General features: G+C 51.7%; 1 long non-coding RNA gene across 1 annotated transcript; it reads right to left on the bottom strand.

Annotated features, from left to right (window-relative positions):
• Positions 1–1,795: 1,795 nt before the first annotated feature.
• On the bottom strand, positions 1,796–4,058 carry LOC131505521 (uncharacterized). Its single transcript, XR_009258438.1, has 2 exons — positions 3,209–4,058; positions 1,796–3,052 (listed from the first exon to the last, which is right to left on the bottom strand). It is a non-coding gene; the product is annotated as an uncharacterized LOC131505521 (long non-coding RNA).
• Positions 4,059–20,843: the final 16,785 nt, after the last annotated feature.

The following is a 20,843-nucleotide window of genomic DNA, read 5'->3' as shown; positions in this document are numbered from 1 at the left end:
CAGCTTGGGCCTGGGTCTATGCCTTCCTTTGAAGGTCTCTGCAGCACTTGGTTGAACACGCGCGCCTCTCTCACACCCCGGAGCGTCTAACAGGGCGCAAAGTACCCTCACTGGCGATCCCCCATGAGGCGAACGAGAGAGTCCTAACTCCGATTTTAAAGATGAGGACACGGGCGCTCAGAAGGATCGAACGTGCTGCTGAGGTTGCACAGCTAATTGAAGAACTTAACCGAGGTCTTGTGTCTCTCACCACAATACCAGTATTTCTCAAAGTGTAGCTCTCAGACTCTGAGACGGGGCCCGGGAAACCGCGTTTTCAAAGCTCCTGGGGCAGTAATTATACCAAGTGTGAGAACCCTGGCGCCGCACCAGCCTGCCTCTCCCAGCAGATGAAGTCAGCGCCGGGAGGCGGGGGGGATTTGAGGGTGCAGCAGAGGACCACCTCCCCAACGAAAACCACAACTGCTCTGTGTGAATTTCTCCCCAGAGAGCCATTTCTTTGGGTTAAAATACAAATAGTCCTGGAAACACTTGAGGCCTTCTTATGAATTAACTCAGATTCCCCCACCCCACCCCCGCCCCGCCCCGCCCCGCCCCGGCTAGGAACCATTGCTTGTAAGAAGTCGCCCTATGGGGCGCCTGGGTGGCCGAGTCGGTTAAACGTCTGACTTCAGCCCAGGTCGTGATCTCATGGTCCGTGAGTTCGAGCCCCACGTCCGGCTCTTTTCTGACAGCTCGGAGCCTGGAGCCTGCTTCGGATTCTGGGTCTCCCTCTCTCTCTGCCTCTCCCCCGCTCGTGCTCGGTCTCTCGCTCTCTCTCTCTCTCTCTTTCTCAAATAAACGTTATAAAAAAGAAGTTACTCTGCGAGGTAAGTTTCCGCAGGGAAAACACTAGTCAAGAGTCAAGCCCTCGCCCTGAGAGCTGAAATCCAGCTGGAGACTGCAGGGGGTGACGTCCTGGAGTCAGGAAGGGGCTGAGCATCCTAGGGGGTGGGGGCAGGTGCTCCGAGAAGAAAAAATACAGCCAGGGGAGGTGGTTGAAACCTCACACATGAGAAAGAACCAGAGTAAAGCCTCAGCCTTACTACGTACTACCTGTGTGAACTTGCAAAACGTCCTTCATCTCCCCAAGCTTCAAAGTCTCATCTGTGAAACGGACCTCGTCACAGAATCCACCTGTGGTCAGGCTGCCGTTAAGCATCCAGTGCGTTTGGGTGTACAACGGTGGACATTTAATGATCCCTCACCACACGCCAGCAGAGTGCTTTACACACATTAACTCAATCGTCATGACTACCTGACGACATGGTTATTGTTTTACCCGTCTGTCTCGTAAGGGAGGGAACGGAGGCACAGAGAGGTAAAGTAACTTGCCCAAGGCTGCAGAGCTGGCTCGCAGGTGCCAGAGCCAACAGCTGACTTTGAATGCGTCTCCTAGGGAGGGCTACAGCTGGAGGAGAGCCACGGGGGAGCCTGTCGAAAGCTGGGGCTCAGGGCAGGGTTCCTGTTGCCCAGGTCCGAGTTCAGGTTGAACGGCGGCCATAACGATTAAGATCACTACTGAGCCGAAGGGTGGAGGAGAACTCTACCCGTTCTCTCCTTCATCCCCAGATACTAACCCTCCTCCGTGCCCAGAGGAAGACACTGGGTGCTGCCTCCCAGAGCCTAGAGACCCCGGGGTAGCCCCAGCCCCCTCTGCCCCCCCCCCCACAATGGGTACCCGTATCTTGGTCGCTTGGTTGTCTCGTTTGCTTTCTTGGTGCATCCTTAAATAAACTGCAGGGTTTCAAAGAGAAAAGGGAACCGGCATTTATTGAGCAGTTATGATGGGCAAGACTCCTTATCCAGCAAATCCACGTGTCTCACGGGGCCTCACAAATTTGTGAAACAGATCTTACTGTCTCCACTTTACAGGTGAGGAAACCAGGCCCAGGGAGGCTGGATTACTTGCAGCAAAGCAGGGGCATGGTGATGCTGCGGACCTTTGTCTGAATCCAAAGCCACTCAGGAGAAGGGAGGGCCAGCAGGAGCTCTGAGATCCAGCCCCCAAAGGTGAAGTTCCCTGTTCCTCGTTCGTTTCTCCCCGTGCTGAGCGTCTCTGAGTGGCTGCTTTATGCCAGGCGCCCGATCAGTGACTGTGGCAACCTGGCCTCAGCTCCATTCTGTTCAGCAGGGATGTGGCTCTCTATGAATCGTGAACTCGGAGATGTTTCTGTCCTCCCTAGGCTCTGTGAGGACTGACCCTCGACCCAGAGGCTGCTTCCCAGACACAGGGGGATTCAGCCTCCTCCTGGGAGAATCCAAGCTCTGGGTGTTTCAGGAAATGTCTGACCTGCCAGGTTTCCGTGTGACTGATCAGTTAGAGCCGAGGAAGGGGGGCCAGAGGGGAGGTTTCCCGTCAGCCCAGCTTTTGTCTCTCACATGAGCCCGAGACAGACAAACCACAACCACAGACTCGACCAGCTGTGGAAGCATCGAACAGGAAACCCAGAACATCTGGTGCCCCACTTCCTCTGCAGGCTGTGCAAGTCTGGGTGTGTGTGTGTGTGTGTGTGTGTGTGTGTGTGTGTCCGCTGGTGTGCAAGTCTGTTTGCTTTCCCACTGTTGTTTAGTGGGACGTGGATGCAGACAGGGCTGGAAACCACAGGCCTTGTGGTGACAGGGGAACCAGACACTCACTCCCCAACCCTTACGGTGCCTCCTCCCTCCCCAGACAGTGACCCAGGACCTGACCCAATCTCCCAGGCCACCCTCCAACACACCGGCACATGTTTAGCTTCAAGACACCATGCACTTGAAGAAAGGTATTTTTTTTTTTTCCTTTTGGATTAGGTGGTTTTAGAGGAACTTTCTGGGGATGAGGTAGGAGGGTTCTGCCTAAATATAACCTTGCCTCAGCATACAGACCCACAGAAAGCAGAGTCTGGGTGAAAGCTGTTTTTAAAACAATTTGAGGAGAATCTGTGGACGACCTCTGAGGCTGTGTGCTGGTCAGAGGGCTGTTTTCCACCAGCGGCGGTATCCTCTGTGGACAGCCTGAGGTAGACAGCGACTGAGAAGGGAAGAAACATAAGAAAAGAGAAATAAAGCCCCCTCCCCCAACTGTAGCATGAGGTTTAACTCTTATCAGTCACCTTTAGGAGGTAGGCATTATTATACCCATTTCTAGAAATCATGAAATCAAGATCCAGAGGGGATGTGAACTCACCCAAGATCACTCAGCAGAGCCCGGGCTCAAAATGAAATCTGACCTCTAGCCACATGCTAGATCCTAAATCAACTTCATTCTTTCGACGAACAGTAACAATCTAAACTGTGCCTCGCGCACAGTTGATGGCCAACAAATGTTTCTTGAATTAATCAACGAAGGGAGTTCTCATTGCTGGCAGAGACTCTCATCATCACTGCATGCCCGGGGTCAGCACCGCGCGAGACGGAAGCGGCTGCTTCGTAAGTTTCACAACAGTGACACTTCATTTACCTGCAGCTCATTTACTTGGCCAGGTCGACCCTTTGCATCCTAGCTAAAACTCTGAAAGAACCACGAGCAGTCAAGAGAAGTCCCAAGCCCTTGAAAGTTCAAATCCTGACTCGGAGAACTTCTGAGGCCCTCAGTCGGAGGGAGTCTGGTTACCCTTCCTTTACAACCAGAGCCTAAAACTTTGCTTGCTCATCTTACAAGCACCGGTCTGGAAAAGGAGATGGCCTGCTACGGAAACTCGCTGGCAAAAGCAATCTGGGAATTCAACTAGCATTTTCGGACTGGTAGGAGGCATTATGGATTCTTCGAGGAATGCACCAGCAGGAGTAAAAGGCCGACGAGAAGGGACTGAATTGGTCTGATTCTCGGATCTGTGCCCTCCAGACAGCTCCGAGAGAGCCAGATGGGACAGCAGCACCTCCGATGGGTTCCCGGGAAAGACTGAGGGCGCAGCAGCGAGCCGCCCCCGACCGCACTCGCTCACGACTAGGTGTTTCGGAGCGACAGACGCCCCAACCTGAGACGACGCCCAGCCGCCTTCACATCTGCAGGTCGGCGGGGCCCTCCTCCGAGCCGGGTTGACGTCACTCAAGAGGCGCGGGGGCGTGACGTCATCCGAGCGCGCCTCCCGCGGGGCCGAAGCCCTGAGCGCGGACTGGCAACGGCGTTGCTGTGGAGACGGTGCGTCGGGCCCCGCCCCCGAGACGGGATTGGAGGAAGACAGGTCAGCTGCTTTGGCGCGGAGGCCCCGTGCGGCGCTCGCGGCGCGGGTTCCTATGGCAACCCGGACGCTGTCACGCGCCCTGGGGGCGGGCGATTCCCGGGAACCCCCAAAGCGAGAGTCAGAGCCCAGAGTGCAATTTGAGAGACTTTTTTCACCTAAGGTAGTAAACATCGGATGTGCCTCTGGCCCGAAAAATGTAGAAATTCAAACTGCCCTAGACTGGATCCCGTGCAGGGCTGGAGGCCCCATGAGGCTTAAATTTATCACTGAAGCCGCGTCGGGTGAGAAGCAGAATCTGACCCAGGAGACTTAGCGCCAAGAGTGGCCTAACCTTTTTAGCCTCGGTTTCTCCTCAACGAGATCTTTCCCATAAGCATATAACATATATCATTTCTTCCCAAGAAAACCTTTTGATGACCCTGTAGCTCCCAGCTCACCTGTCTCCTTTTTTTCCAAATATCGAAGCTCCTGAAAAGAATGTCTATATTCGCGTCTCTAGCTCTCTTCCCACTGTACCCTCTCCGGGCACGCTGTTTCTTCTTATCTGCTCTATCAGCAACATTTGAAACAGTTATCACGCTCTCCTGCATCAGACACTTTATTCACTTAGCTGGTGGGACCGTACTCTCGATTTTTTTGCGGCATCCCTGGCTCCTAGTTCCCCACCTCATTTGCTGGTTCCTCCTCTTTGCCCGGACCTCTAAATGTAGCAGTGCCCCCCTGGGACTGGCTCCTTGACCTTCTCTCTCTTTTCACTTAATATCTGAAGTGATTTCATTTAGTTTCATGACTTTAAAGACCGTCCCTTTTGGCTGATGAGAGCCTGGTCCTCTCCCCTGTATATCCATACTTGGATATACAACTACCTAGTTAGCATCAAAACTTGAATGCCTAGTAGGCAAGCTCAAACTCATATTTAGAGCGAAATTCCTGAGCTTTCCCACCCAAAGCTGCTCTGCCTGTGTTCTTTGTAACACAGCTTCTCAGGCTCCAAACCTTGAGTACTCCTTCACCCCACATTCAACCTGTCCTATTGGTAAATCCTATTGGCTTTTTCTTCAAAAAGACTGACACCATCTTGGACCAAGCCCCCATCATCATGTTATTGTAATGGCCTCCTCACTGACCTCCTAGATTCAGCCTTCCGCCCTCTCCTCCTCAGCCTGGGTTCCCATGACAGCCTGAGTAATTCTGTTAAAAGTCACATCATGGGCCTCCTCTGTGAAGACCTTCCAAAGACTCCCTTCTCGCTGAGGGAAAGGCAAAGTTTAACCATGGCCAGAAATGTCCTGTACCACCAGGTTCCTGGCACCTGGCTGAGCCCCTCTCCTGATTGTGACTCCATTGCTCTCTTTACTCCAGCCACATGGGTCATTTTCCAGGCTTATTTGTTTCTGGGACACTGAACTTGCTTTTACCTCTGCAAGGAACTTGTCCTCAGATATCCCCAGGGCTCCCTCTCTCACCTCCTTCAAGGCTTGGCTCAAACATTCCTTACTCAGAAAGCCCTTCTCTAACCTGCTGATTTTAAACGATTGGTCTGACTCCCCAGTCCCTCATTCTCACCGGGCTCCGTTGCATTTATTGCCTTCCAATATACCATATAATTTAGTTATCTCATTTGATGTCCTGCTCCATGGGAAGGCAGCGATCTTGTCTCTCTTGTCATTGCTGGGTTCTCACTTCCTAGACAGAAGCTGGCATGTGAGAGGTGCTCAGTAAGTGTCTATTGAATGAATAGATACATTTCAAAATTGGACAGTTAGGGACTGAGGAAAAGAGGAATGTAGTGGAGGAAACTGACAAACCCTACTTCAGCCAGGTGATTAAGATTCAAAAAAAAAATTTTTTTTAATCAGAATGTCGTGTAGTGGTTAAGAGCCAGAGCTATAGGGGGTTGGGGTTGTGACCTTTAGGAAAATTAACCTTTCTGAGCCTCAATATCCTCCTTTTTAATGCTGGCAAAACAATACTTCGGTTTCACCCAACAATGTGGAGTCCCTCCTATATGAGCAGCGAGCACTGTGCTCGTGGCTGAAACATGCTGGAGAACCTGATTGCACAGGTGTCCTTGCTCCCCTGGAGTCCGGATCCTGAGGAAGGTGTACAGACAATAGCCATATAATCATCCAAATAATGATTATTCACAAAGTGTGACAAGTGTGAAGGTGGAAAGCCATCTAGTGCTGAAGCAGGGGAGGGGTGGGGAAGAGCACCCCCGAGGGAATGACTTCTTAATTGTATTAGTCAGCTCAGGCTGCTATAACAAAATACCACGGGCTAGAGGGCTTAACCAACTATATCCCGAGTCCTGGGAGGTAGAAGTCCAAGATCAAGGTGTCGGCAAGTCAGATTGGATTAGGGCCCACCCTAATGGCCTCATTTAAACACAGTCACCTCACTAAAGGTCCGGTCTCCAAATATAGTCACATTCTGAGGTGCTGGGGGGGGGGGGGGGCGGGGCACATGAATTGGGGGGAGGGGAAGCACAATTCATCTCAGGGCATTGATTAAGACCCAAAGGATGCACAGGAAGGAGAGAGGGGACAACGGGAAACTTCCAGGCAGAGGACAGAATCTGTGTAGAAACTCTATGGCTGGAAGGAGTGTGACGAGTTGGAAGAAATGGCGGGCCCCGTGTGGCTTGAGCTCAGAGTGAGGGGTCTTGGTAGGAGACACACTGGGCGCGAGCAGAATGTGCAGGGCGCTGAAGGCCACGAGGTCTGTTACTGGTGACGTGATGAGTTGTCTTATGAAAGGATCACTCTGACCACCAGTGTGTTGGAGGAAGGCGACTCCCAGCTCCAGAGCTTTGTGACTTCCGGTGAGCATCTCTGACTTCCGGTGAACATCTGGCACTTACGGCTCAGTAAAGAGTTAACGAGGAGTATTTTGGGGGGTGCCTCCGCGGCTCAGTCGGTGGCTCTTGATTTCAGCTCAGTCGTGGGCTTGAGGTTTGTGAGTTCAAGCCCCATATTGGGCTCTGCATTGACAGCACAGAGCCTGCATGGGATCCTCTCTCCCTCTCTCTCTATTCCTCCCCCTCTCTTGCTCTCTCCCTCAAAATACATTTTTTTTAAATTTATTTTGAAAGAGAGAGCATGAACAGGATGAGGGAGGGGCAGAGGGAGAGGGAGAGAGAGGATCTGAAGTGGGCTCCATGATGACAGCAGAGAGCCCGAGGTGGGGCTCAAACTCACAAACCATAAGATCATGACCTGAGCTGAAAACAAGAGTCAGGTGCTTAATGGAGCCACTCAGGGGTCCCTAAAGTTTATTTAGTTTTAAGTAATCTCCACACTCAACATGGGGCTCGAACCCATGACCCCAGGATCAAGAGTCACATGCCCTACTGAGTGCCCCTCACATTGAAAGTTTCAGATGAGGGGCACCTGGGTGGCTCAGTCGGTTAAGCAGCTGACTTCGGCCCAGGTCATGATCTCGCGGTCCGTGAATTCGAGCCCCGCGTCGGGCTCTGTGCTGACAGCTCAGAGCCTGGAGCCTGTTTCAGATTCTGTGTCTCCCTCTCTCTGACCCTCCCCTGTTCATGCTCTGTCTCTGTCTCAAAAATAAATAAACGTTAAAAAAAATTAAAAAAAAAAGATTTGGGGTGAAGGGGATGGTCAGGCTCTCGGTAAGAGTGTCATTAGAGGGATGGCAAGAGGGTTTCTCACTTTATTTCTAGAATTCGGTGTCAGGAAGCAGAAGCTGGTGTGACCACCCACCCACCTTCAACCTGAGTGGTGAATCCACCCTTTGATGATTTAATGCAGCAAAGACCCCCCCCCCCCCTGCCTCTTTGCACTGGAAGGAACCAAGGCAAGCATTTCATCCCAATGGCTAAAAAGCAATGACTACCCTCTTCGACACCCTGGACAGAGGGCCATCTGCCAGTGATGGGGAATGTACAAGGCAGCCGGCCCATCCTAATTTTTAACAGAATTAATTGTTAGGATCCGCTGTATACTATGAAGCCACATCTGTCTCTCGTAAGTCCTGGCCTGGCCTTCGGGAGCCACAAGGACCCCCATTCTTCCTCCTTCGGCACCAAGGGTTTGACAATACCTGTGTGGCACCCTTCGGAGGCACCAAGACTTCTGCTCCCAAACGGATCACACCCCTCCAAAATTGTTCCCAACGCTGCTCTTATAAATATTCCTGTCCATAAACCTTTGCATACCTGTCTTTGGATACATTTCTGCCAACCAAGCTGTTGGGCCAAATGGTACATTCTGTAGCTTTTGCTGTATATTTCCAGATCAGTTTCCAGCAAGGGTGCTTTTGTCTACACGCTCACAAGTGGTTTACAAGAGAGAGAACCTCTTTCCCCACACCCTAGCCACCAAATTGGGGAATTTTAATTCTTTTAATCACTGCCAATCTGATAAAAAGAAAATGATTATCTCATGGTTGCTTCAATTTGCATCTCTTTGGTTATGGGTGAGGTTGGACATGTTTTCCAACCACATCCTATACTTTTGCAATCTAGTTTTGGAGCTAAATGCAGGCCCTTACAAGTATTCCAGTTAAATTTTATCTTGTTGGATTCCACCAATCATTCTTTCCTGGTGAGATAATTTGGATCCTGATTCTGTAATTCCAACATGTTGGCCTTCCCTCCCAGTCTTGTGCTATTTGCACAGTTGATAAGCAGTTATCTTTGGCTTCATCCAAGTTGTTGATAGAATGTTGAGGGGTTTAGGGCCAAGGACAGAACTGTTTGGCAAGCCGCTAGAGAGAGCCCTGGGAGGACACCGTCCCATCGGCTGGTAAGATGCCACCTCCCATGCCCAGGAGCCACCGGCAGTGGATGGACCCCTCACCTGGGACACAAGGCCAGGAACAGATTCCAAGCCTGGACGCTAATTAGCTGTGTGGCCTGAAGCAAGTGGCGTCACCTTAGGGGCACCCAGGGGGCTCACTTGATTAAGCGTCTGACTCTTGATTTCGGCTCGGGTCATGATCTCATGGTTTGTAGGATCGAGCCCCACATCGGGCTCAGCGCTGACAGTGCAAAGCCTGCTTGGGATCCTCTCTCCCTTCTCTCTCTCTCTCTGCCCCTCCACTGCTTGTGCACGCGCCTGCTCTCGCAAACTAAATAAACTTAAAAAAATAAATTTTAAAGACTGGTGTCATCAAAGTGCCACATGATTATCTAATGGCCCTTCAAGCTCTAGCAGCCTTTTTGTCACTATTTTGTCCACAAGAGGGTTTTTTTTAATGATTATTTTTGAGAGAGAGAGAGAGAGAGAGTGAGCAGGGCAGAGAGAGAGGGGACAGAGGATATGAAGCGGGCTCCGTGCTGACGGCAGAGAGCCCGATGCGGGGCTTGAATTCACGAATGTGAGATCATGACCTGAGCCAAAGTCGGACGCTTAACTGACTGAGCCACCCAGGTGCTCCTCCATAAGTTTCTTGAGACACTGAAACGATGGTCAGAAGTCATTGTGCTGTGGCAAAGTGCTCACCCGATTCACCAACCTAGTGAGAAACATTCCCTCAATAGTCAATATCGACCCTTATGATCACCCTTTCTTAATATTTTTTTTTAATGTTTTTTATTTATTTTTGGGACAGAGAGAGACAGAGCATGAACGGGGGAGGGGCAGAGAGAGAGGGAGACACAGAAGCGGAAACAGGCTCCAGGCTCCGAGCCATCAGCCCAGAGCCCGACGCGGGGCTCGAACTCACGGACCGCGAGATCGTGACCTGGCTGAAGTCGGACGCTTAACCGACTGCGCCACCCAGGCGCCCCATGATCACCCTTTCTAAATGCTGGGCAAACATTCCTTTGATTATCTGCTCTAAAATTTTGTATGTTGCCCATCATCAAAACTAAGCTCACAGGCCTTCAGTTTATCCAGTTTTTTCCCCCTCCCTCCATGATTTCTCAAAGTACCCTGAGACAGCAGGGGCGCCTGGGTGGCCTAGTGGGTTGAGTGTACAACTCTTGATCTCGGCTCAGGTCATGATCTCACAGTTCATGAGTTTGAAACCCGAGTCAGACTCTGTCAACCAAGAGTGCTGACAGCGTGGAGCCTGCTTGAGATCCTCCCTCCCCTCCCTCTCTCTCTGCCCCTACCCTCCTCGTGCTCTCTTTCAAAATAAGTAAATAAACTTTTTTTAAAAAATACCCTGGGAAAGCAGAAGCGCCCGCTGCCCCAGCTTGTCAGATCTGTCACCCTGGTCCAGTTTTCTTTCATATCTCGAAGGAGCGAGTCCCTGGGACTGCCTCCTCCCCTCCCAGCTCGGACAGGGGGCCCAGGGTATTGGGAGCAGGGTTAATAAACAGCTGGGACAACATTCAGAGGAAACGGTCTGAATGGCTTCGTTTGAGGAGGGCCTTCGTGAGACTGAAAAATGCCAACCACTCTCATCATTAGGGGAAGAAACAGCTCCGTGGGCCTGTGCGAGGGACCTCCGGCTATCCAGCTCGGGGCCGAATGCAGAAAATAAGCATCAGCAGAACTGTCTACAAACGAAATGATGACACCCCTTTGTTTGACTTACTTCAAAATCAAAAATCAGACAAGACTATTCCGAGAAAGAAACGCTAAACGTTAACCCCGTGTAACCAACATAAGGGACAAAGTGAATCAGTCATAATTCTGGTCACTTGGCTTCTGATTGCCACTGGACCTGGGATGCAGTTAATTGACTTACCCCTCGTAAATGTACCCCTAAATTACCTACAACTATGGCCATCCGGTGTTTTCTGTGCTGGCTCATTCTGGCTAGTAATAAACAGTGATAACAAGGGCAGAGAGGATACTTAACCTCTTCTGGGAACCAGGCGCTGTTGTAAGTGCTTTGCATGAACTAACCCTTCCATCCCCACAGCTCCCCTGGAGGGAGGTGCTGTTTTCACTCCGTTTTTCACAGATGGTGAGATGGAGGCGCAGAAGCGAGTTGAAGTGACCTACCCAAGGTCACCCACCTTGTCAGGGGCAGAGCCAAGGCCGGGAACTCAGGCAACCTGGCTCCTCCCCCATCCGCCTCCGCTGCCTCTGCAAGGAAATGAGGAAAAGGAAGGAACCGCCGTCCGGAATCATTTCTCCCCCAGATCATGAACTAAAACTGCTTTGCAAACGGTGGTCTCAACGACCATGGGGGTCGCAAAACCCCCCGCTTTCAACGGCGGGAAAAGGAAGGCGCAAGGCGGAGAGGGGGTCGCGGGCATGGTCAAGGGCATGGAGAGCCTGTAGCCTGGGCGCACAGACTGTCGCCACAGTGAGTGCCTGCGACCCCGAAGTGGCACGTGCCGACACCGGACGAGACTGTAGCCACGCCCACTTCATGAAGCCGAACCTGCGCAGCCCCCATCCGGTCCTCCAGTAACGGGATTACGAGACCCAGTGCGGTAACCGCTGGCGCACGCGTGCTGCCGCAGCCCCGGCCAACCACGCCCCCCCCCCCCCCCCGCCCCACCGGCTCCCAGTATTGTCTTCCGGTTGCTAGACGACGCCGCTTTCCAGTACATTATTCGGAATATAAAAACTAAAATGTAAGTAAAGCATTTTAATACAGATCATTTCAACCGCAACGAGGCAATTGGCCCCTGATTAAATTGGCGAGGAAAGGTAATGAACTCATTCCGGTCGACATATTTAGGGACCCTCTTGCCAAATCCAATTGGCAGCTTCATAATTATGGAAACATCCATGTTATTTCCACTCAACCGGGGCTAGGCCTGCCGGTATCTGATTCAATGTTTACTTCGTGAATGAGGTCAGTCCCCGGCACAGCTGGGGTTTTAGCCAAGGAACCAGAGCTGCTCGTCAGCAGACAGCGTTCCCACTAGAACCTGACCATCGTTGTCTGGGCTTCCAGGATAACCTGGGTGAGCCGCGCTCTCTGGCATTTCTGGGGCCTGGCTCTTCTCCCTGCTCTGCTAGTGGTTCCCGGGGAATCAGTCAGAGCCCGGGCTGCGGCCTGGGCATGATGAGATCACGTCCAAGTTTCCCACAGCCCAGCAATTCGCTCCGACTTGCCCCCCGCGTATTGCAACATCTGGACCCTTCCGAGCTTCAGACCTGCCAGGAAACGGGGTAGGGTTTTGTTTGTTTGTTTGGGGGTTTTGTTTGTTGTTTTCTGTTTTTTGGGGTTTTTTTAAGTATTTATTCGAGGATGGCTCCATTTGTGGGGTGCAAGAGTGACTCAGAGTGCCTTGCGAGCCACCTCCAAAGGGAACTATGTCCCACAGGCCGGTGCGTCCTCTGCGCCAACTCCCCACCCTGGTAAAAACAAAAACAAAAGCTCACGAGGGCTCCAAACACCCACTTGAAGAACACACGCTTATGGAGTGGTGTTCTCCAAGTGCGCGCAAGCTGCCGGGAAGGCCCCTGAGGGCAGAAAGGAAAGCGAGTTCTGCGCTGTTGCGTGGGGCAGAGAAGAAGCGTGTGCTTGATGTCTCGAGAGGCTCCTTCGCAGCCTGGCAGCGATTTCTTGATCTTAGAGCGTAAGGTCCTAGGAAGCTTAGAGATGGTGATTTGGATTGGATCCCCACATAATCGTGGGCATCATATACCAGAACAGTTTTGCCTAGCAAGATCGGGGGGTGGGGGTGGGGGGTGGGCGGGCGCACCAAGAGATGGTTTGGGAACTGGATAGATACAAAGGCAGATTCGATAAAGACGCTTCCTCTTTCTCGACGTTGACAAAGCAGGGGATGTGTCACACGGGCACCTTCGCATCTCCTAACGGCGGGGCCGACGGCTGCTGACGCAGACGGAAGAGAAACTCAGAGGAGATACCGTCCCAGATGTAAAGGGGTGAACTCTCTCTTCCTCTGACCTTGACAGAAGTCCGAGGAGGAAGACTCAACTCTCTCTTATCTAAAGGGTGAGTCCGGCTGCCACGAGAGATTTCGAAACCTCTCTCCCCACGCAGGGGTGGACATCCCCACGGGGTCCAGAGAGCCCGCCCGAGTGCAGTTCAGGTCGCTTCTCTTACACGCTCTCCTCAAGCGCACAACCTGTCCCAGACCCGAGATGCTCCCGTCACCTACCCAATCCCCCCCCCCCCCCACCTTCTGGGGCTTGCCTTCAACTTGTTTTATCCCTCGCTGTCACAGTTGTCACCTTACCACCTGCACGACTTTTCCCTTGAATCTCCTTCTGGCGGAAGATGGGGCCCTAAACGAAGTTCACGCCTTCCCTCTCTCCGGCCCGTGGTCTGTGCTCCTCGGCTGCAGCCACGCTGGCTGAACGCACCAGGCGCACATCCGCCTCAGGGCCTTGGCGCGTGCTGTTCCCCCCACCAGGAGCGCTCTGTGTCACCCACATGGCTCCCTCACTCCCTTCCTCGGGGTCTTTACCCACACGCCCACTCATCAGTGAGCTGTCCCCCACCACTCTCTGCCGAGCTCCCGCCCACGCGTGGTTTCCCACGAGCTTATCCCAAACGGCACAGCCCCCTTGTCTCCTTCCTTATCTGCCTCGCCCACTGGAATGCCAACTTCACGCGGGCAGGGACTTCTGACTCTCTCTGTCCTCTGTCACAGCCCGGTGCCCACAGCAGCACTCAGCGTATCCAGGCCGCGAGAGTTACTGGGCATTCACGGCTCGCCTGCGATTGAGGAATTCTATGTTCCTCAAGCTGAAGGCCGCTCCGTGCCCCCTGGGCCCTCAGAGAGATCGGAGGAGTTGGGCCAAGGCCTCCCTCCCTCCCTCCTCCTCCTCACCGCCCTTTTGAGGCTGTATATTCTGCTTCCCCGACAGACACAGGAAAGTGGGGTCGTTCTAGAGGGAGACGGAGCCTTCCCCGATTTAGGAACACAGGTGTTTGCTCCGCCGGGGCCAAAGGCTCCTGCGTCTCTAGGAGCTCCTAGGAGGAAATTCATCTGAAATGTGCTCACCCTCCCTGGTGGGGAACAGGGCTGTGGGCGAGGCAGCCCATGCGGGCAGGCGGCCCTTACACAGGCTTTCCAGAAAGAGCTGGAAAGCAGATACCCGAGCCACAGGAAAAAGAATGACCTCTTGCAGCCAAGAGCCTGACTGGAAAGTCCGCGTAAAGGACACCTGGAGGAAGTGGGGGGCTCCATCACCTCCTCCGCCCGCCCGTAACCCTTTCTTCCTCACTCTGCCGCCTTGCACATCCGCCTTCCCGGAGGCTCACCCCATCTTTGCCGTTCGAAAGCTCACTGGGTTCTCCCAACACATCAGAGCTTTTTTTTTTTTCTTTTTCCTTTTTCTTTTCTTTTCTTTTCTTTTTTTTTTTCATCTTGTTTGAAAAGCCTTTTGTGAGGTTGGGAGTGACCCAAAAGTCGCCTCTCTATTCCTGTCTGAGGAGAGAGTATTTCCAGATCGGAGGCGCGGTCTGCAGGGCCCGGGCCAGGCGTCCATGAATACCGGATTATGCCTCCTACCCCAGTCTCCTAAGCGTGTGCCAGCCACAGTTCCAGAATGAACCATAAGCGGAGAAAAAAAAAAAAAATTGTGAATCAAGAGGTTTATTATTTTCTCCCAGTAAGGATTTTGAAACCCAGATTTCCACATTTTTAAGGGTTTGATGTCATAAAATTCCCATGTATGATTACATTTTAAAAAACAGAGTCATTGTGTGTGTGTGTGTGTGTGTGTGTGTGTGTGTGTGTGTGTGTTGGAACGTAAGAGGTTTAGCATACAACTCAGAAAATGAATTCCTAAACCCAGAGTTTGAAAGGCACAGACACAACGGGCCATCGAGCTGGGCATCTGCTACAACGAATCCATGGGATGTTAAGTCTGTTGTCCTGGAACCATCTGGAAATTAAATGTTAGTCTTCTGAAAACAACCGGGACCTCCGAATGTTGTTGTTACTCTGAGTGCAGTGTAAGCAGGTTTCTATTTAAAACTTTCACACCTGCTACTTGAATATTTCTTGTTTTCCGAAGGGTACCCTCTATACCCCTTGGATTCTTTCCCACCTTCCCTTTTCCATGTTAGTTTGGTTTAATCCCACCTGCTGGCACGAAGGGAAAGATATTTATAAACATCATCTATAGGGGCGCCTGGGTGGCTCAATCAGTTAGGCATCCGACTTTGGCTCAGGTTATGATCTCACGGTCCGTGAGTTCAAGCCCCGTGTTGGGCTCTGTGCTGACGGCTCAGATCCTGGAGCCTGCTTTGGATTCTGCCTCCCCCTCTCTCTGCCCCTCCCCTGCTTGCACTCTGTCTCTCAAAAGTAAGTCGATATTTTAAAATTCTATATATAAAAAAAAGTCTTCTGTAAAAGGAGCTGGGGAGTTGTGTGGTCTTTCACCTTTGCTGCTGCAACCAGACTTAGGTGGAGACCAGACAGTCCTCCAGCAGTGAGGGGTGGAGAGGGCCTGGGAGATGGGGAGGAAAGAGTGTGTCCCTGCCTTTCTGTTAAAGAGAAGGCAAGACATTGCCCAACACAGTTACACCTTAGCAGACTACTCTAGCAAGGCCCTTGGATGTCCCCTTGGGTCCCAGGGTGCCTAATCTAAATAAACTCCAGATCTGTTAACACTGGCTTGGGGCCGGGAAATCAGACCAGCCCTCAGTCTTTCTTATTGTCTAGATTGTCTAGATCCAAAGTCCTCCTAGTCCTAATTATGGACTGAGAAGCAGTGAAGCCCAGACACTCCAGGGACTGTGGATTTTGTTCCTCTGTGTATTTCCCTAATTGTGTAAAACTTCTCACTTCGGGTCTTCGGAGGGCCCTCCTCCCTGTTCCCTCCTCCTCCTCCTCTCCTCTCCTCTTGGGCACCGCCAGTATTGAGGGCAGGAGCAGCCCAGGGTGACAGCGGCGGGGACAGAAGCGTGCTGGGGCAGACCCGCCGTGCCCATGAACAACACAGCACTGTGTACAGAGGCTTTTCAAGGAGGTTTCGCAGATACAGGGATGTTGGACAGCGAGGAACAGAGAAATTCCAGAGATTTTTCACGTGCAAGCGGATATTTCCTTTGAGAGTTTCTAGACTAAATAATACTCCTTGTGTCTAAGGGACGGTGGATACTGCTGACCTGGCAATGTTCTCTGTGCGCGGGGAGAGGCAGAGGAAAGTGAAGTTGCCTGAGTAAATGTCTTTACTTAGACGAATATTGGGGCTGTTCTCCCTCTGCCTGACGCAACATCCATTTCAAATATGGAGGAAGAACCTGTTGGCAAATCTCGGGAATAAAACGGGCCGGACTTCTAAGAATAAATATACCCGGGGCTCTCTATTCACCATTTTCACATGCCCCAGCCTCTGACAACCACCGATCCTTTTACTACCTCCGTAATTTTGCCTTTTCCAGAATGTTCTGTAATTGAGATCACGTCGTGTGTTGCCTTCTGAGGTCGGCTTATTTCACTTAGTATTATGCATCTGAGTTTCCCCCATGTCTTTGCAGGGCTTGATAGCTCATCAGCTTTGAGTACTAAATAACATCCCATCATCTGGATGTAGCCATGTTCATATGTATTTAATATCAGGCTGTCTAATGGGGGCGATATTATTTATTAATAACTGGCATTATAATAAAATCTACGATATGACGAAAGCAAGACTTAGCTTAAATAGAACCACCTCTGTATCAGCCCTATTAATAGGAAGGCTGTTATTATTATCTTTCTGGTTGAAGTAAGTAAACCGAGACCCGGAGAGAAGCTGTCTTACACGTGGCAGATAGGTCAGTGAAGGGAGAGACCTATAAAGGGACCGAAGAGTCTAGAATCCCAGCCATTTGCTCTATGACAGATCAGAGCATATTGTACTGGGTTGTGTTTATGTTTTAAGTTTATATGGCGGGGGGGGGGGGGGGGGGGCGGACACCTGTTCCCAGCTCCTCAGGCTGACATGCAGAGGGGATCTGTAGGGGTGTGCTCCTTGCTTCTCTCCCTCCCCCCAACCCCATACACCCCTCCTCCCCCCTGTTCCTCTCCCAAGGGAGGCGGAGCTACCTTCCCACTCGGGCGGATGGGGAGAAACGGCACATGCCCTCGCTCCTCCCCGGGATCTCCTGGCTGCCGAGAAAGTGCCAGGCAGTGGCACCACGGGACAGGAGGCATCGGCAGGTCTGCGTCAGGAGTGCGACATTAGCAAGGCCACTTGCCCACAGACCTCATGACACCGGCATCCACATCTCCATTTTCTCCGACGCCTGCACCTCATTGCTGATCCTGATTTCAGTGGGGAGGATGCCCCCCCCCAAAAAAAAACGTAATAATGTCATCACGGATAGATTTCAAAAGGCTCTCATCACGTTATCATCCGGATCCTTTCCGGCAGCAAAGTGTCTCTACCATCATGGAGTCCGGTAACTTTGAGGCTATTGTAGGCCTGAAAGATAATATTGAGTAAACCGAAGTAGTAACTTAACATTGAAAGCACCAGCCGGAGCGTGTAGCCAGCCGTCTTCCAGGGAATCCCATGATCCCCCAGAGAAATCGGACCGAAAAACGAATTTTAGACCAGAAATTCTACTTGCAGCCTGTCCAACAATTCTATCTAGAAAGGTCTGCTCAGAGGGGCGCCCGGGTGGCTCATTCGGTTAAGCGTCAGACTTCGGCTCAGGTCGTCTCACGGCTGGTGAGTTGGAGCCCGGCCTCGGGCTCTGTACTGATGGCTCAGAGCCTGGAGCCTGCTTCGCATTCTGTGGCTCCCTCTCTCGCTGACCCTCCCCTGCTTGCATTCTGTCTCTCTCAAAAGTAAATAAACATTAAAAATTTAAAAACAATTTTAAAAAATTTAGAAAGGTCTACACAGATACATAGAACCAATTTCAGACTAAAACAAGTATTAAGAAAATATTTCTATAATAAAGTAAAAATAAAATAATAAAAACAAAGAGTAAGGCTATCTCCCATTTTTTGTCAGGTGTTCCAAAGAACCTCGCTCTTCTCTCTTAATGGCTTGATACACATTTTCACACCTCGAAGTCCGTTCCCGCTACATCCAGGTCACTGTGCAACATCCGAATTTTCCGGAGCCAAGGTCGAAACACCACAACTTACTACTACGGATGGCGAGAGTCAAAAGTGTAACGTCCACGTGTCTGACTCCACTGGGACCGTACAGGAATCAGGACAGAATCTAATTTGCCCACGTCCAATGCCTTATCTACGTGGCATCATTCGTGAGAACCCATTAATATCTCATAATGAGGAGGAGTGGGGGGGAGGATGCGGAAGGTTCCCCTGAGCACAGTCACCACCTCAGGTGGGGTGAGCTGCTCAGGGAGACAGATGCAGACTGTCACCCTGACTGACGCGTTGGCTTTCCCAGCCCCCTCCACCCCCCCCCGCCTTGCCCATCTCCACTGATTCTGCCTTGGCCCAGTCCTACCGATGCACGCATGGGGGGGTGTCTTCCGGAGGCCGTCTGGAAAGGCTTTGCTTTTCTTCTGAAAAAGACTGGCAATGCCCCTCGCCTTTTTCCTTCCTCCACCTGATTCTGTGAGGTGAACAACCACCTCTGTAAAGCCTCTAGTACCCTAGCGCACAAAGGCTGTCTCGCTGCCAGCCTTCTCTCCCCCGGGGGTAACAGTGGCAATCGAAGAACACTGGAAACCCTTGGAACATAATTACGCCAAAGAAGACAGACTGTATTATTACAACTGCTGGCCCACTACCCTCAGCTATTCCAAAGGGAACAGGATGTTAAGAAATGATTCTGTCTCTGGAGCGCCTGGGTGCCTCAGTCGGTTAAGCGTCCAACTCTTGATTTCGGCTCAGGTCGTGGTCTCCTAATTCGTGAGTTCGAACACCATATTGGGCTCTGCGCTGGCAGCATGGAGCCTGCTTGGGATTCTCTCTCTGTCTCTGTCTCTCTCAAAATAAATAAAATTTTAAAAAACATTTTAGGGGCGCCTGGGTGGCTCAGCCGGTCAAGCATCCAACTCTTGATCTCAACTCAGGTCATGATCTCAGGGTTCATGAGTTCAAGCCCCACCCTCATCAGGCTCCATGCTGACAGTGCAGAGCCTGCTTGGGATTCTCCTCCCCCCTATTCCCAGCACCTCCCCGCTGGTGCTCTCTCTGTGTCTCTCAAAATAAATAGATGAACTTTAGATATAGATATAGATATAGATATAGATATAGATATAGATATATAGATATATATACTTAAATAGATATATACTTAAATAGATATATAAATATATATATAAATATATATATAAATAAATATATATATATAAATATATATCTATTTAAGTATATATCTATTTAAATATATATCTATATCTATATATCTATATAATCATTGTTTCAATTGTGGGGAAGGTCCTAACACAGAGAACTGACAGGTGCCAATACCCCCGCGTTCCAAAGTCAGGCCTCTCAGCGGGGCCTGCAAAGAGCTGAGAACCTCTGACCACCCACAGGTGGGAGGGTGGCGAGAAATCAGAGACGATGTTTTCGGAGGAGTCGTTGGGTGCTTGGCACCTTCCCTCCCCTTCCCCCGAGCCCCACGAGCGAGGGGGGTGGGGAACCTGGTGAGAAGGGCCTCAAGGGGGCCGACATGCATGCCCAGCAGCGCGGGGGACCGGACAGTGATGTCTGCTGCACGCCCGAGAAATCTTGATGACAAGAAGGCTCAAATCAGAACAAGGAGAGGTGGCTGCTCGATCGGGTGCAGAGCCCCTGGCCCCGGTTTTCCCACAGACCGGACGCAGCCCGTGAGACAGGGCTGGCCCCAAGGGCTGCCAGGAGAAGGGCTGAGAGAAGATGCTAAGGCACTAGCGAGGATGTCCTTGTCCCCTCGGGAGCCACAGCTGAGCAATCCCCCAGCCTACGGGGACTCACCAAGGAACCCAAAAGCCCCTTCCGCTTTAAACACTTGCCGTGACCAAAGGAAGCAGAGGCCGATTACAGGGGTGCCCCCCACCCCACTTGGCCTTGGAGGGGCTGAAGCGGCCCAGCTAGTGGCAGGGAAGGGCGTGGACAGAAAATGTGGGGAGGGAGCCTGGGTGGCTCAGTCGGTTAAGTGTCGGACCTCGGCTTGGGTCGTGATCTCACGTCTCATGAGTTCCGGCCCCGCGTCCAGCTCTGTGCTGAGAGCAGAGATCAGCTTTGGATCCCCCGTGCCCCTCTCTCTCTGCCCCTCTCCTGCGGGCTCTCTCTCTCTCAAAATAAATAAATAAACTCTTAAAAATTTTTTTAAGACTGTGAGGAAATCAAGTGTGAGGCTTAATTGTGTATGTCCACTTGACGTGCCACAAGGTGTCTAAATATTTGGTCAAACGTTATTTCTGGGCGTGTCTGTGAGGGTGTTTCTGGGCAAGGTTAGCACGTGAGTCAGTCGGTGGACAGTAAAGCAGGGAACCCTCCCGGGTGTGAACGGGCCCCAGCCAATCCCCTGGAAGCCTGAATAAGAAAGAATTCTCGCTCTGTCTGACCGTCCCTCCGGCCGGAACGTTGGTCTTCTGCCTTCGGACTTGACTCAGAGCAGAACCACCGGCCCTCCAGAGTCTCCCGCTCCCCAGACGCAAACCTGGGACTTCTCAGCCCCCATAACCCTCGGAGGCCGATCCCTGAGCGTAAATACACCTGTGGGTTCTGTTTCCCTGGAGGAGTCGGGCTCCTTACACACGGGGTGAGCCCCCCACCCCCCAGCCCCCCACCATTGCCAAACACAGCCTCTTCTGACTGGGAGCAGCCGAGCTGGGAGGGAAGAAATTTCACTTCAGTGACTCTCTCTGTTGCAC

This window comes from Neofelis nebulosa, chromosome 2 (genome assembly GCF_028018385.1).
Source record: "Neofelis nebulosa isolate mNeoNeb1 chromosome 2, mNeoNeb1.pri, whole genome shotgun sequence".
Classification (NCBI taxonomy): domain Eukaryota; kingdom Metazoa; phylum Chordata; class Mammalia; order Carnivora; family Felidae; genus Neofelis; species Neofelis nebulosa.
Note: the sequence above shows the minus strand (reverse complement) of the source record. Positions and strands in the feature narration are given on the sequence as shown.